Source organism: Peromyscus eremicus, chromosome 15, assembly GCF_949786415.1.
Source record: "Peromyscus eremicus chromosome 15, PerEre_H2_v1, whole genome shotgun sequence".
In the NCBI taxonomy this organism is placed as follows: domain Eukaryota; kingdom Metazoa; phylum Chordata; class Mammalia; order Rodentia; family Cricetidae; genus Peromyscus; species Peromyscus eremicus.
In genome coordinates this window covers 47,387,452-47,403,085 of record NC_081431.1, presented here as the reverse complement: position 1 = coordinate 47,403,085, position 15,634 = coordinate 47,387,452, and positions in this window count along the sequence as shown.

Sequence of the window (15,634 nt, the reverse complement as noted above, 5' to 3'; positions counted from 1 at the left end):
CCACTGGATTTTATGTCATCTGCTCAGTGATTACTTCTCCTGCTAGTCACTCTGAACTGTGAGATCCAGGCCTGTTGGTGTGGCTATTATTGCAGATACTGCAGTGTTGCAGAGCGTTCGAGTTTTCTGTGTCCTGTCCTGGGGTATTTTGCAGTTTTCACGCTGCCTACGAAGTATCTGCACAGCAACATCTCACCATCTCAGTTGCTTGCTCAAACTGGGTACCTCCTTGAACTTCTCCATCACTGTTCCCTACTCATTACTTTTATCAGTTATTTACTTCCTCATTTCTCCACTTGAATAACATGTGCATGAGAGGAAAAGAATCATTTGTAGATTTTATGCTATTTACATCAAATTTGGGCCTATTATGTACTACTTACTACTGAATATTGTTCAAAGTGTTTAATGTAAAACAGATAAATTGATGTCCAATTTATAAAAAAGTGTTGAATCTTTTCTTTAGTTTTAGTATGAAATACTAATGTGATTTAAAATTGAATTTTGTGATCTTGAATCTATCTTCCTTGATGCTAGATTTTAGTAAACACACCTTGAACACTTAATGAAATGCTTTAAGCTGTGCATCAGAAAATTTTATTCAGAAAATAATAAACTTCAGATAGGAGAGTAGAATTTAGAAAGATGATTTTTAAAATCAAAATTTGTCAGGAAAACAAAAATCTCTAGATTGAAAGTGATGTCAAAACAAAGGGAAGAGTGAATTTTGGATAAGTTAATGTTCAGGAGAACTTACATTTTTTTTCAGAAAGACACGCCTGATCTTCTAAGACTATTAAGGTAATAAAATTACCTAAAGCAGAAATTGTATTTCCTGTCTTGATTTATTTGCTTTTTAAAATAATAAATAAAATAATAAAATAGAAATAGATGCAGGCACTTAAAATCTACATCCTGGGATTAGCAACAGAACTCAGAGGGAAACAATGATGTATTCTCCAGGAAAATGATAATGTAAGTCAGGAGAACAGATGAGTTGTGAGTTGTGAGCTGGAGGTAAAAATGCCCAGGAGAGAATATGTGTAATTCATACAGCCAAGAACCATGCAAGAACATGGTGAGGTTAGATTAAATGAGTCCAAAGTAGGTAAGGAAAATTAACTATGTATTGTAAAATTTTTTAATAATTTGAATGTTCATCAATTACAAATGCTGAAATAAAATTAATATGTGTCTTATTTAGTGAAGAGAGAGTGACTAATTGGGGAATAGTCAATAAAACTAATACAGAGGAAACCATTGATTATCTCTGAAATAATAATTTTGATGGATGTTTTGATAAGGATTCTGAATGTACATGCTGTAACAAGGAGCTGAAAGGTGGCAGAAATTCCTAACACCCTTTGCAAAAAGATCTGAACTGTGAAAAGTAAAGAGAATAACTAAGACAAATCATTTTGTGTAAGAGGAAAATATATTTTCAGGCATAAGGCATTAAGAAGAGTTGCCGGGCGGTGGTGGCGCACGCCTTTAATCCCAGCACTCGGGAGGCAGAGGCAGGCGGATCTCTGTGAGTTCGAGGCCAGCCTGGACTACCAAGTGAGTTCCAGGAAAAGGCGCAAAGCTACACAGAGAAACCCTGTCTCGAAAAATCAAAAAAAAAAAAAAAAAAAAAAAAGAAGAGGCAGGGTGTTGCTTGAGATTTTTGATCTTAGCCATTCTGAGAGGTGTAAGATGGAGTCTCAGAGTCATTCTGAATTGTATTTCCCTAATGGCTAAGAACGTTGAACATTTCTTTAAGTGTTTTACTGCCATTTGTGCTTCTTCTGTTGAAAATTCTCTGTTTACATCTGTACTCCATTATTTTAATTGATTTTTTTTTCTTTTTGTCTAGGGAAGGATGGAGGAGGAAAGTACTGATAGAGATGACTGGAAAGGGGGGATGCATTTGGGGATAGAGTAGAAACCTAATGCAAGGGAAACTCCCATGAATCTGTCAGGATGACTCCAGCTAAGGCTCCTACCAATAGTGGATACATAGCCTGAATTGGCCATCTCCTATGATCAGGTTGGTGTCTACTCAAGTTTTCATCAGAGAACCTTCTTCCAGTAGTTGGTAGAAACAGATACAGAGACCCATATCCAAGCATTAGGCCGATCTCTAGGAATCCTGCTGAAGCTAGGATTGTAGGAGCCAGAGGGATCAAGGACATCACAAGAAAATCCACACAGAAACTAACCTGGCTCATATGAATTCAAAGACTTGAACCAACAACCAGGGAGCCTTCACGGGACTGACTTAGGCCCTCTACATATTCGTAACAGTTGTGTAGCTTGATCTACTTGTGGGACTCTAACAATGGGATCCAGGGATGTCCCTAAATGCTTTGGCTGGCTCTTGGGAACCTATTCCTCCTATTGGATTGCCTTGCCCAGCCTGAATACAAGGGGAAGTGCTATTATTACCACAACTTGATATGCCATACTTTGTAGATACCCATGGGAGGCCTGTCACTTTCTGAAAAGAAACAGGAGTGGATTGAGGAGGCAAGAAATGGGGGGGGGTGTTGGGGGGTGCATACTGGAGAAGGGGGAAGTTAATGAGAGGAGAGTAGGGAGGGGAAACTGCCATCAGGATTTAAAACAAATAAGTAAACTAAGTAAATATTTAAAAAAAAAGAGGAATAGACATTCCTTTTCTAAATGGAAAGAACACAAGAATTTTTCTTCATAATAAATTTTGTTATGGAACCTAAGTTAATTTTCTACTACTGATGTAAAACATTGTTTTAAAACAGCATCCTTCTTTTAGAATACAATTCAGAAGGACAGATACCCAAACTCAGAAAGTAAATTTCCTTTTTGAGGACTTTTCCCCATGTAAAGTCAGAAGACAAAAATCTTCTCCCCGATCAGTGGGAAGTAGAATTTTCTATTGTTGTGTTTTCTTAGCTCACAGAATTCTATTGTGTACAATAAAAAAGGAATCCCTAGGGACTTTAGATTTGAAAATGAGAATAAAAATATAAGAAAATTTAAATCTGCATAGCTCAGATGTAAAGATAAAAGAGTCAACTGTCAGGAAATTCAATATTTTAGACTATCTTCTATTGTTACAGGGTGAACTCTGATTTTCCCATGTAGCATACCTGCTAATTTTCATATTCATCCAAGAAATAACTATTATTTAGAATCCCTGGAGGGAGACAGAATACAGCTGGGTAACTTGATCATAACATAATTCTGAAAAATACAAAAGTATATCTCATGTTAAATAATCACTTAGAATCTGCTTTTGCTAAAATGTGTTGATTCCTCTAGTGGACCCCAAAGGAACAAAATAATGAAATCACGTATCTCTGTCTTAATTATGTGTAATTGGTCTGAAGTAACAAAGAAAGCTTTGACCACCCTTAATCCTAATTTTTTAAGCTTTTCAAAGAAGCTTTTATTTATTTTGTAGTATGTGCATTACAGGAAACACAACACAAGAAGCCAAAGAGCAGTCACCCAGTCACAAGCAGCCCAGCTTGATGTGTCCTAGATGCTTCAAGTGTACATACATTTAGATAATTGAGATTATACAGTAAGTACTATGCTTTCCCCCACACTGCAAATATTCACTAACTAAAAACCCCATGCTACATGAGTATTTTGATAACCAAGAAATGGAGTTGTGCGGAGAAGAGGATGGATGAGAGATGAGCTCTTTGCTAGGATCACCACATCTATAAGACAGTTACAGCTGTACCCAGGGATCCACACATGCATTTCTGGGAAGATACTTGTGTTTATCATGCACAAAATTCATTCTACCACATCTAAACTTCATAAAGGTCCTAAAGGAGAGCATTGACAGATTGACAGAAAAGGTTCCTCTTGAACATAGAATTGTTAAACCATGTCTGGAAAGTTTGAGTTAATTCATGTTGCTAGGCTGACTGTGGAGGGGCAGAGGGAAGCTCACAGGGTGAAATCTGCAGTGCTGCTCTGTGTTGAGATTGACATCCTGAGAACCCCTGCCATAGATGCATCTTCAACTATTCCATAGTAATACATTTATTGAGCAGGAACACACCTTCTTCCTCATAGTTTAGTATATGGAGCTGATGATAAACTCAGGAAGGCTGTACTTGGTGTGGTATGATACTCGGTGTTTTCTTGTAAGCTGAGCATTGAGGAACGCAGAATCTTAATTGTAACTTAGCCAGTACTTCTATCTAGAGGCCTGCTGCCATTTTTGTCTTCTATGAAATTTGTATTGCCAAGGAAGACAGGATTACAGTTTTGTCTGACATATTGAGATAGTGTGGTGTATCCTTATTCTTAATTTTAACATGTTTTTTAGTTGCCCAGAATTTCAGAAAAGAGTAAAACCTTTCAGAATATCTACCTTTCCAGATGAACAATTTTCCAGCAAAGAAAGAGTGCACCCTGAACATTAAGAGGTCAACACCTTACATGACAATTGTAAAGAATGGGCCACATCCCAGGAATAGAGCTTATACAATGATGTGTTTATGATGGAGAGAGGAGGTGTACCAAGACTGCTTTCACATACCAAGATGGACTTTGACTCACAAACCACTTCATTTCTCTTTTATTTGTGACCAAAACGAATATATCTCCTCTATCTGCTTTTTATCTTTACTTGTTTATTTAATTTGTATCCTGGAGAGAATTGAGACTGTGAGAGCCCACTGTTTTGACTTATACAACTCCCATAATAGTATGACACAATTTTTTAAAACAAATTAGTTATTAATTATTTATAGTATTGTTAATTAATGAAAACTATGACTAAAAATAATTGTATTGTCTGGAAAGAAAATTGGTACACCTGTTTAAATTATAATAATTTTGACCTACCCAAAATAATCACATGTTCATTTGATAATTTCCTTCCAGTATACTTTATACATGTAACTATTTTTTAATTTCATAAATATATTCAACATAATTATGTAAGAATCTGTATGAGATGTGAGGATGGCAAAACCTCTGTGGGATAAGAAATCAATCACACACTACTTATATTAGAAACTTAATGTTGCCATAGCAACACTGCCATTTCCTTTTTTATTTATTTTAATTTTATGAGGTGGGCTGCAGAATTAAAAAAATAAGATAAGGATATTTTATATATTCCTGTAGAAACAAGCGGGAACACTAGGCTGGCTGTGGTTTTAACACACATTTTCATTGCCATAGTATATCTCCCAATTAAGGGGTACATAGAGACTTTTACAATCTTCAGACTGACCTGTGTGCTTTTTTTAATCTTCAAGTCTCATAATATACATACCAATATACAATTTCAGAACTTTCTTGAATTGCTGATATTGTACATGCCAATGCATTTAAAGTTTTGCTGATTAAAAATAAAATTTTGTGCTTTTCATTATTTATTGGCTTTTCATGAGAGTCAAATTTATTGGCTTCCTGATGAAATGAATATTGTTAGAGAGGAAAATTTTATTGCAATGATTTTGTTTGAGCCATTTACCTTTCAGGAAGGCACAAATCAATGTTGTTTGGGTCTAATGGTTATTGATTTGGAAATAATTCTAACAAGTATACTTCTTTAAGGTCAAGGAAAGGTTTTGCCAACTTAGCTGTTGTACAGCATTATACATTGCCTAAGCTTCTTTCTGCAGAATCCACTTTACTTAACTCAGTTTATAGTTCATGTCTTGGGACAGGAGTGAAATTAAAGGCCTTCACATAATATCCACTACTCCTTGTTAAATAGGCTAACATTTTTTTCAGAGTACAAAGGAGTACCATTTTTGCAAATCAGTAATTCTGTCTTCTTTGAAATAGTTTGGCCTATTCCTACTCCAGTGCACTTAGCTCTAGCTTCTACACTGTGGGAATAAACTGATCATTAGACAGTAAAGAAAGAAAATCCTATACCTTGATTGTAAGGGAGTATACTAAATGTTTTGAGACACTGTCTTTCATTGGCTTCATAAGCTTCAGTCTACAATCCAGCTTCTCATTTTACTAACTTTTTCTCTTTCGCAGTTATTTGACATGTTTGTTTTGCTATCTTCAGTCTGATTCTTATTTATTGTGGTAGCTTCTTGTTCCCCTCAAGTCTTTCCTCACCTCATCTATCTTCCCCTTAATTGAAACCCTCTTTTGCTTCTCTGGGTTTCTTCTCTGCATGCCACCATGCATACTTCTTTCAAACAATGGACACAGTACTAAAAGTTCCTTCTAATGTTAGGAATGAAAATATGAGTTTTTGAAATATAGACTTAATTTTCTACAAGTTCAGATAATTATAGATCCCCTCTACAGTATATTTCATATATTCTAATTTTTTTGGAATAAAATGATCCAGTGCTTATTATATCCAGTAATACTGACTAACCTTAATAGCTCTAAGTTCTTCTGTGGACAGTAGGAAGAGAAGATGTTGGGCAGAGCTCCTAGGTTACAGGTTTTTTAATCAGGCATTTCTTGATGGTGCAGAGTTGAGATGTTTAGCCCTTCATTACTAAGATCACTGCTCCAAAACCTCCCCATGCCACAAATGTCATCCTATGGGGAGCTGCAGAATCACTAATTACAAAGAACTGCTCATCTGAAAAAAAGGAAGAAGACTCCTATCAGTTGGGGATGGAATAAGAAGAGATATAGGGCAAGAAAAATTTCTCCATTTCTTCCAATTGAGATAAGTAACAGCTCATTGCATGCTTAGGCCAAAATTGAAAACTTATAGCTCTTTAAAATACATACCAAACTCTGGATTTTCTAAGATTGAATTCAATAAGGAAATTGAAATACAGAATTTGAGAATAGACTGGAATTTAAATATAATAATGCCTAATGATTTTATTTTACTTTGAAAATCACCAGTAGTTGTAAATGACATATGTTGATGGAAATTTATAATATGTGAAAGCAATTTTAATCATCTGTATTACTTTTATACATAATTATTTACATGACTGTTGCATCTTTAGACAATTTAAAGATATAGACCCTAATTTTCTCTGATTTTGAGATTAATAGGTAATTAGAGTGTTATGATCTTTTGAGTTCTAGATTTAAGAATTCAAAATATGTGACTCATCTCTGTGCTGAAAATGACTTCTCAATTAGGTTTCAAAACCAGTACCATGTGAATGGCTGTAGTCATAGCTTTTAATACTCCAGGGGTGACCTCATTAAACTCTTGAGTTGAACCAGAAATATAATAGGGTTTTCATTCTTCTGATTAGAGGACTTACATGTAAAAACATTTAGTAATTTTTCACAGGCCATATACCTATGAAGTCAGAGGGTTGGAGCACACATCTAGTCCTTTTCAGAGATGTTAGGGTTTCAGGGAAATGGTGACCAAAAAGGGGGGATTTCTTTCAGTGGGGTCAAATGCACAACTTATTGATAAGCCTGATAGAAATAATAAGAAACTTTCTTGTTTGTTTGTTTTTTTGAGACAAGATTTTTCTGTGTAGTTTTAGTGCCTGTCCTGAATCTCACTCTGTAGACCAGGCTGGCCTCGAACTCACAGAGATCGCCTGGCTCTTCCTCCTGAGTGCTGGGATTAAAGGAGTGTGCCACCACAGCCCAGCTAATTAGTAACTTTAATAGCAAAGAAAAAGAAATGAATGCTGAGAACATTCATAAAGAAACACAATATTCAGGAAAACCAGTCACAGAAAATCTAAGATTATGAATAATACCTTCATTACTTCATATTCATGATCACTCTTTTTCTCTATCCATAGGTAGTATATTTTTCAAATGTAATTAGAACACAGTGAAACTGAACAATTTGTTAAGAAGCAAAAATTCAATGGATAGTAGTGTCTGGACTGAAGACTTACATCCCACGTTAGCAAGAACATGCCAGGAAATATTTTAATACCTCTACACCTTTTAAAATCAGGGTAATAATTTGTTTGCAAGTCTAGAGTCACATGACACAAGTCTCACATTTACTCTGTAAGTCCTCAAGACTTTGGCCACATTTGAAGCTTCTAGTTGGAGCACCTTTTTTTTCTTTCAATTGAACTAATTTAATTCTCTGTTTGTTTGAAGTTTTCATTTAATTTTGATTGTGTTGAATTTAGAATTATCCTAGGATTTTATGCACATCACTGATATCTAATGCTTGCCAAAGCTTTAGAAATAATCTGCAAAAAATATTAAATTTTTTATCCTTTAAAGAGCCTTTTCACCCAAATAACACCATCATTTGTCTGCTAATGGAATTCCATATTTTATTAAATTTAAGCAAATTCAACATATCTATTATATGCCCATATTATAATACAACAACCGGTGAATTCAATTGTGTCTATTTCTATAAGCAAATTCTTTAACAATTAGCATGCCATCACAAACAATCATTAGTGAAACATTTCAAAAGCATTGTTTATCAGTAGTCTTTTGGGGGAGGCTTACCTTGTTTAAATCGTTACATAGATAAATTTGGAAAAAGCAGATAGCATTAATTAAATAAGAAAACTGTATGCAGATTATTTATTTCACTAAGAATAATTTCAGATTGTCTGTGCCATAATTAATACCCCAAGCAAACTGAAACAAGGCCATGTAGCCACAGTATGAATATTCAGAAAACTCATGTGCACACACACACAAATCCTGTGTCCACATCTTAAATGATTATTATATTGCAGTCAAACTTACTACACTTAGGAAGATAAACATGAATATTTCTTTAAATACAATAGCATGTATACCTTACTTTCATCCAAGGTTATTCTAAGATAATGCACTTGAAGTCATATCACACATAATGATACATATCTATGTAAAATTAAACAAAATGGTACATGAATTATTTTTAGTATTATTTTTGAAATCTTATACCTTAAACAGCTCATCAATCACAGATGGAGTATAACATCTGATCAGAAACCTACTTCCTTATTTTCCTATTTGCCCTTTATGATGCCTCAAATGCTCATAATAATAATTTTAAAATAGACCATGCACTGTATAGTAAAGTAATGTACAATGAAAAATACTATTTTACACTCAGTATGCACTAATACAATGTTAAAATCTTTTAAAAATTCACTCAAATGCCATTCAGAAATTTTGATGGATACAATGCTCATTATTATATCATTTTAATTGTAGCCATCATAAAAATTGACACTTGTGATAAGAATCAGAGCAGAGGGTTGAGAACCTGTGCAGGAAATCAAATGTATCGTGTTACAGTGGGAATACTTTTCTTTCTAGTTATAATTAACATTGGGTCAGAGGTTTGTACAGTTGTCAGCAAAATAGTTAGTCTGAAAAACTAAGCACCTTTCCTTTCATACTAAGAGAGAGTCCTATGATGATTACATTTCCCAAGGTTATAGGGCAAGGAAATTACAGCTCTACTCTCAAGAGGTTTTACAGAACACGTTCATTCTGACCTCCTTCTGATAACCAAAATAGAAACCCTAGATTGTGGAAGGTCCGAAATCCCACTGCAGGCCCCATTTTGCTAACAGCCTTGTTCATCCACAGTGATTTATAAGATCTCAGTTCTTTTGACTACAACATTCTGTGAGGCAGATTTTCTTTCCCGAGTAAACCTCGGCATGTGGAAGCTTTGCTTTTCAAGAATGTTAAAATACATTATAAGAATGTCTCAAAGATACTTTATAAGACTATAGGACTAGAGTTTACAATTTTTGTAAGCATGTTTTTTTTTTAACTTGAGACTTTACCAGTTACGTGGAAAATTCACACATTAAGAAGAAAGAGTACCATGTGAATTGTGACCATTTTGTGAAATGATATTTTTTTTTTCGGTGAGAAAACATGAATTAATTTGACTAATCCATGATTGTAAGTGACTTTTAAATACTTGATTTTAACCTGCTCCTATTATGGAGTTAAGCAATCTGATTAAGCTGTCTTTACTTATTTGATTCTTTATTTTGCCCATGTGCAATCAGAATTTGCAACCTTCCAAGCATGGATGCTCTCTAATTTTTGCACACATGTCAAGTGCACATTGTAGGAGGTAACACAGGGAATTCTTGGTGAAGGTGATTTTCAGGGACTACTGAATATATAATTTTAGCCAAGTGATTGACAGAAAATGTCATGTCAGTAGACTGGGTAATTCTTAGAATGCTCAATGTGTCCATTGTTGCTTTAAGACACTAACACATGTTCCTCTTTGAATAGCTTTCATTGGGAAGACATGGCCACCTGGGGGACCATCTGCTTGCTTACTGAATCTTATTTAAGATTCACAGATAGATTCATTATAAAAATGAATCTACTTTGGCCATGAAATTTGGTTTGCTTGAAAACATATACCAACACAGCTGATATTTGTATAACCTCTCAAGAGAAACAAATTATTTTAAAAGACATACTGTTTTTGTCAGTGAAGTGGAGACAGAGACAGTGATTCATGCTGTTGCCCTTGGTATCTCCAAGAGTTCTCTCACACTATAATGGACCCCCAACTCAGGAAAAACTGTGATTCATTGCTTGGGCCCAGAAAAGAGTTGTGTGGCTAACTAGTATAAATAAATGTGTTAAAAAACATTTTTATCATGTTTTTAAGCACAAGGGTCTAGAGAAAGTCAAGCAGTGAGAATGCAAGATATATTCAAGTGTGAGTATCTGCATCTAAGGAGAGTCACAATTAATTGTGCTGCAATTACCAACACACCCTATTTCTATGGCCCTAATGCCATACCTAAAAAATTATTAAGAATAATTCCCCTTTTCTTTGGTAAAACAGTTTATAGTTTGGGTCTGGGAATCATTTGGATACTACTATAGCATGATAAGGTAAAACCAATAGCCATTAGGGTTCTACATTGTGCTGAATTAATATGCTTTCACAGTAAGTGGAATTTCTCATATGATTTCCAGAAAATGGTATGTTTTTTGTTAGAAAGGGAGGAAGTCCTTAAACAGTTGTCAGTTATGATGAAATTCTTGGTTGTCTGCAGGCCAAAGGCTTCACCAGCCTGAGGGTAAGGCTCCTTTCCTTTCTCATGTCTCAATGCTTTCCTGTTTTGCTATCCTGCCTTAGTTTTAAATGACATAAACATAGTAACCTGGAACAATTTATTTTCTAAAAAGTGTTTTTTTCTCTTCTAGTTAATGTTGGCCAATATATATCTACATCTATATCTATATCTATATCTGTATCTGTATCTATATCTATATCTATATATGTATCTATATCTACATATATATCAGTAACATTTGTGGTTTTATGATCATTCCATTCTTATCAATTTACTGTGTCTACAGTGTGTGTGCGTGCACATGTCTGTGTGTATATATGAGCTTGTACATTTGTGTGCATATATTTAAATCCATGTATGAGTATTACCACTAAGAAAAGTAATGATATTGAAAAAAATGTATAAAAACTACACAGAGGAATAATTTTCTATCTTTGTACACTTGGTATCAGAAATTACAATTTAGAAGAAGCACTTCAATATATAATTTTACTATAAATATCTGCTCATTTGAATAAAAACATTTTTTGAAAAATACAGATTAAGTAGGTAGCTACTACTATACTTACTATACATGATAATTCTACCACATTCATTTTCAGCTTGATAGTTTTGCTCTCTGGGTTTAATAATGTTGCATCAACCTTGCTGATACAATATAACAAGGTACTGTGAAAGCTAGAGACCGCATTGTAGTAAGTTTTTATTATTGTTAGAGTATGGTGTCATAATTGTTTTAGCTTGCTATTACTATGACTTGATTTATATGTTCAATTTTACCATAAAATTGCTAGACATGAAAAGATGTCAGTGTAGGATGTGGGACCATTTCTGACAGCCACTCAGGATGGTGAAGCTTATAATTTGACAAATGATTTTAAATTCATATGAGTATCACCTTTTGTACCTATACAACAAAAAATACCAATTTAATAAATTTTTAAATCTATTAGTGAATTTTTAATCTGTAATTGTTGGTCAAAAAGAGTAAATTTGGAAGGATATTTACTTAAGAGTTTTTAAACTAGTTTTGATTTTTCTAAATGTCATGGTATCGAATATCCAGTCTTACATGTTCTTCATTGTAAATAAAGAAGTGTGCATAATTAGAATTTTCAGTTTAAATAATTATAGACTTTAAGAATCATTATTCTTTATAGGCAAGTTGTAGCTGACACCCAGATGGAAAAGAGGTGCATGAAAGAAAAGCACATGAATGAATGACTCCTCATTTTTCATGAAGAATCTTTAATACTAGGAAGACATGTTTACAAAGAATGATCATCATTTTGAAAAGAATTCCCATGATTTTTTTATTCTTTTAAAGGTACATTTTCAAAAGCACATTGTTAGAAAGGGCTTACACTGTAGTCACTGGATGTAGAAATCACAATATTCCTCAAACACCTTATACAACTGAACTCAGATGGTTCTTCAATAAAGATATATCTGTAAGCAAAATTATGCTTACTCTTCCGCCGTTTACCTGTTTCTCTTAATTGTTCAATAAAAATAAGCATACTTGCAAAATGGGAACAAATTTTAACAAAAAAAAAAGATGATTTTTCCATTGTTTAAAGTTGACCAGTGTGATGGTTTGAATGATAATGGCCCCCATGAGATTATGATTTGAATGCTTGGTACCCAGTTTCTATGACTGTTTGGGAAGGATTAGGAGGTGTGTCCCTGTTGAAGCAGCTGTGCTTTCTTGGTGGAGGTGTGTCACTTGAACTGGGTTTTGAGATTTCAAAAGTCCATGCTAGGCACATTCTCTCTCTTTTTCTCTAACTGCTGCCCATGGATGCTTGCCTGTCTGCCATGATGGTTCCTGCCATGATGATCGTGGACTAAAACTGTGACACTCTATGTAAGCCCTCAAGTAAATGCTTTATTTTAGGTGTCCTTGGCCATAATACCTTCTTTGCAACAATATAATAATTACTCAGACTGCTAGGTTCTTCAGTGTCTGGAACATTCCTATTGAAATCACAGCAAAATACCTAAGATGCCTGCATGTCTCTGTGCAATGAGAAAGAATATAAAATTAACTAAGAAGAGTCAGTGGTGAAAGATAAAGAAAATTCTGGGAAATAGTATAGACAATGTTAGATTGAATCACACATTGGAGATATTTAAATTTAAAAGATATTTATTGAGTAAGAGTAAATTGTTCTGGTAAATATAAATGATAGTTGAATAACTTACATTTGTAATATTCATTATTGACATAAATCATTTGCTGGCATTCCTATACAATCCTATCTTACTGATAGTTAAGAATACACATACACCCATACACAAAGCCCATGAGCAATGCACATGGGAACAGGACTGAAAGTAATTGTAATATGCAATATTACTAATATGACACTAGATTAAGCATTGTGTAGAGAGAGTTTCAATCCCAGGAGACATTGGATGGTGCTATCAGAATCATACTATAGCCCAACACAAGCTGTCAGTGGTCTTTGTGTGAGTAAGAACAGCAGAAAAAGAGATAAAGAACTTTCTAGGTAGAAAAGAGGGAGAAATTATGACCCTGGCAATATGTGAGATCAGTAGAGAAAAGCACTAGGAGGCCAATTGTAATCAATAATGTATTATGTCAGTGTGCTAAATTATCAAGAACAAGGCACTGTTCTTCACCTGAAATTTAAGAACTCATAAATGGAAAGATTCAATTGTTTTGAGTTAGCTATATTTACACATGCTCTAAATTCAGAGGAAACTTCTTCAGTGTGTAGACATTTTACATTACTTGGCTGCTTATCAGTGGGTCAGAACAACTTGATTAGAACATGATTTTCTAAAAGAAGCATTAATTTCTGTGAGTTACACAGAGTAGCATGCATCTCTCAGAACTTCATTCTCCATTATCCTATCTTCATATTCAATGTGTTCATTTTAGCTAAGAGGAATAAACCAATTTATCTTATATTGGAATAACTTTTCCATTTAAAATAAACACAAATTCATCTTTTTTTTAAATTCAAACCCATCTGTATTTTTGTTGAGGCAGAGGGTCTCATTCTGCATCCCAAGCTCTCAAGGTCTCATTCTACATCCTTATAGCGGACACAAAAACCATGGTAATCCCTATGCATCATGTTTGTGCAGGCTGAGATTACAAAATCTGAACCACCATATCTGGCCCCTGTTTGTTTTAACTTTAGAGGATGGACAATTGTTTAATATTTGCAACATGTTATAGCAAGAACCACATATATATGTAATATATAACCAAAATACACAAATTTTGATATATAGTTCAATTAGAGTTATAATAACTCCAGAAAATGTGTTGACAATAAATAGCATTAATATTTAAATACATATATCTTGTGTAATAGAATTGTAAAAACTGTTAATTAAGCATGTTCCTTTAACCAGCCCAAGGTGAAATTACCAAAGTCCTTAATATAGTCTGAGTAGAATATGGCCATACTTCTATTTCTTGAATTGATTTTGCTTTTATTCAAGCAAATTTTAGTTTTGAAATAACCATAATAAATAGACCCTGATCTTAATCCTCTATACAAGTTTCTCTGATTAAGACACAATGAAACTTGTAGGAAAAAGCTCATCATCCTAAATGGCTTTGATCCAGGATGTAGCACTGCATCTGTCTTTACTCTCTGAGATATATCATAAGTCCAATGATATAAATTTGTATTGCTGTTTCCTTTTAAATTAAATATATCTTTAATTCTGGCTTAGCGATGTTTAACTAGCTAATGTAGTTGCAGGTGGTAGGACTGTTAGATTTTATTTTAATGGGTCTTGATTAATACTATCCATTAGCTCTCATGCCTGGTCAGCCAAAAAAATACATAAGCTTGAATATTTAAGTAAATATAGTGTGAATGATTCAGTTTGATCCTTTCTTTGTCTTGTCCTATTTTTATTTTTACTTTTTAAGAAAAGTGAATTCAGATAATGTGCCTCTGTAAACTATACCCAGTGCTATATTCAATTTTTGGTAAGAGAAAAGTTAGCTTCTCATGGCAAGTGATTGAAGGAACACACCACCAGCATGCTCCCACCAGCACCAGAGCCCTGGCTGTGATGTGAGCATACCTGGGATTCCACCAGTCTCTGGTCACTTTCAGGCTTCATCATAACGGTGAGTGGCTAGGATTATTTAACCCAAACTTGGCATTCAAGATAAAGTGTATTCTTTTTTTTTTCTTACTTTTTCTTTCAAGGCTCTACTTCCTTTGGCCTTTTATCCTTTAAAACTCTAAATGTTACTAAAGCAGATTCAGGTATGATAGTCAATGAGCAGGTGAAACATCAGTCCAGAAGCATTCCAAACCTTGCGTGAGCCAATCGGCTTCTGAACACATTGATGTGGTTCACAAATACTGGGATGGTATCAAGGAAATGCTGTAACAACTACTGCAGCTTTAACAAAGCCAGCATTTCTTTGGAATTTAAGTTGTACCTAGGCAGTTTAATTTATTTATTTTTTAATCAAATAAGCAGAGGGTTTTTCCATGGGAGAAAAAGTCAATGTATACTTCAGATCTAATAACCCTTAAATCACCTCTAAAACAGCTTTATTTGTTTAATTAGTAATTTCATTTTTTTTTTTTTAGTAATTTCATTTTAATGAAGTTTTACTGTAGTTTAGAAAGTTGTTCCCCACTTTATTTTAGAAAATTTCACACAGTCCTTTGCTGTGGAATGGTCTGTAT